Source organism: Cynocephalus volans, chromosome 3 (genome assembly GCF_027409185.1).
Source record: "Cynocephalus volans isolate mCynVol1 chromosome 3, mCynVol1.pri, whole genome shotgun sequence".
In the NCBI taxonomy this organism is placed as follows: domain Eukaryota; kingdom Metazoa; phylum Chordata; class Mammalia; order Dermoptera; family Cynocephalidae; genus Cynocephalus; species Cynocephalus volans.
Window position 1 is genome coordinate 79176005 of NC_084462.1, and position 2634 is coordinate 79178638.

General features: G+C 40.4%; 1 pseudogene; it reads left to right on the forward strand.

Annotated features, from left to right (window-relative positions):
• Positions 1–1665: 1665 nt before the first annotated feature.
• On the forward strand, positions 1666–2141 carry LOC134374005 (U1 small nuclear ribonucleoprotein C-like; annotated as a pseudogene).
• Positions 2142–2634: the final 493 nt, after the last annotated feature.

A 2634-nucleotide genomic window follows, 5' to 3' on the forward strand; every position in this document is an offset into this window, starting at 1 on the left:
ACGTTTCTAGAGTCTAAAATCTAACTAATAAGGGTCATTTGTCATTCTGGGACATCTTTGGTTTTCTGGGACATTTGTGTTTCTAATGCATGCAGATGATGTGGCAGTCAAAATATCTACCAAGTGGTCCCAGATCTTATTAGAAGGAAACAAGCACTGATAGAGAAAGATCTATCTCTATTGAACCTCTAAACGAAAGTAAGTAAAATCAAATGGTCTATTATGCTTCTCTCCATGAGAAGTACAATCAGGTAGTTTTATTTGAGGACCCTTTAGAAACTACCCAGCTCAAAATCTTTCTCTCTTAGTCCTAATATATTCATTAAAATTCCTGTGTTTGGATGCTCCTTCCTTCTTTCCTTCCTTCCTTCCTTCCTCATTCATTGATTCATTTATCTGTTCCTTCCTGTGAATGGTTATAGCTCACGAGGGCAGGTGTCCTAGCTAGCTTCCTCACCATTCTCTCACTAGTACTTAAGGACATATAGTAGGAGCTTGACACATTTTTGCAAAATAAATGGATGAATGAACATTTACCGAGTACTTATTATGTTCCTGGTTGCTCAACCCTTAGAGTTAAAATCATGTTTCCCAAACTTCAGTTATTTACATACTGCCTTCCCAAGATTTGCCAAATCTGTGAACTACTTTTTCTTCTATTTATTTGCCATTTTTCTTTAAATTGACTTTTCTTTATATTTGCCCTCATCCAAAGTGATAATATCTGTAAAATTACGTAGTAGGTGTCTATTTGCATTTTTTTCCTAAATCACATCGCAAATTTGTAACTTTTTAAAAAAGTTTCTTTTACAACTAAAATTATCTCAAGAGCCTCCATTAAAATACAAATTTTAACTGGAATGAGTTCAAAACGTTATTGATCACACTCATTAGCTATGAACCTCTAAAATAAAGGGGACCCGGAAACAGAAGTTCTACAGAGGAAGTACTTCAGAGTGGGGACTGCCGCTCACGGGAGCAGGTGAACTTTGCATTCCCAAGGGTCAGTGGGGACTGTGGGAAGCATCAGCATTTGTGTTTCTAGCTCTTTGCAACATTGGTTGGATAAATTGTTTGCTGAGCCTCTTATCCCTCTTGTCTCTTATCCCTCTAGTATGGAAGCAACAACAACCAACTACACCACCTGAGGGTTGAAAAGCACTTAAACATGTAAAGAACCATCTATGTCCAATAATAACTGTATAGCAGTTGCACAATAAATAAATATATTTAGTTATATTATCATGAGGTTGATAAGCAGTTAATGTGAAGTTTAACACCAAATAGCAGAAAAGGGTTACAGAAAAGGGCTGGGGGGAATGTATTTCATTCATTCATTCTTTTAATTGTTCAGTTACTACTTAACTATGTTGTTGCCCCATAACATTATAGCAAAAGACAGGCATAGTCCTTCCCTCATAGTCTAGTGGGAGAGATGGACAGTTACATAATTACACATATAATTATTATAGCAATGATAGATGCCAAAATGAAAATACAAAGTGCATAGATAATGTACGGTAGGGGACCAACTCATGTGAAGAGTTGGGGAGGGCATTCTTGCAGAAGTGACTTTTAAGCCAAGGCTTGAAACATGATTAAAAGTTAAATAAGCATCATTTCCAGGTGGCGAGGAATGGAGTGGCCAGTGACTTGCAGATCACCATGCCCAAGTTTTATTGTGGCTACTGTGAAACGTACCTCACCCAAGACTCTCCATCTGTGTGAAAGACACATTGTGGTGGTAGAAAACACAAAGAGAATGTGAAAGACTACTTTCAGAAACAGATGGAAGAGCAGGCTCAGAGTCTGACTGACAAAACAATGGCTGTGTTTCAACAAGGAAAGATACCTCTACTCCATCCTCTGCTCCTCCTCCTGCAGGGGCAATGATCCCACCTCCCCCCAGTCTCCCAGCTCCTCCTTGCCTCACATCAGCCAGCGCCCCATGGTGGGGGGTCCTCCCATGATGCCAATGATGGGCCCTCTTCCTCCAGGGATGGTGCCAGTGGGAACTGCTCCTGAACGAAGCTTTCCACGCGAGGCCACATGCCAGCCATGTCTGGACCCCCAGTGATGAGACCTCCTTCCATCTCATGATGGTACCCACTTGGCCAGGAATGAGGTGACCAGACAGATAAAAATAAAGGAGAGGCCTCTTTATTTGGTTTTATGTTTCTTGTTCTACTTCACCAGGAGATCATAGTGCTATGACTTGGTGTTTTCTAACAGCATGACAAGGAAGCCTTGCTCCCCTTCCTATCGAAGAGAGAATAGTTTCGTGGGGGGAGAAGTGGGACCAAAAAAATGCATTTTCTGTTTGTATTATGAAACACAAAAATAAAATTGTGAATTCTATTAGTCAAAACAAAAGAAAACAAAAGCATTAAGTAAGTACACAAAGGAGTACTGAAAACCTACTTTCCAAATTTTTATGAGACCAGGTCCCCCCTCTTCTTATGGCTTCTACTCTGAGCTTGAAGTTCTGGTTCGTTTTCCAGCTGGTGGATCACACTGGCTGCCACTGCCTTGAAATAGAAATTTGAAGTGTGGCTCAAGGAAAGATCACAGGACCCAGAAAACTTCTCACAGGCACCACTGACTCATGCCTCCACTCCTAATTAGAAAGAATTA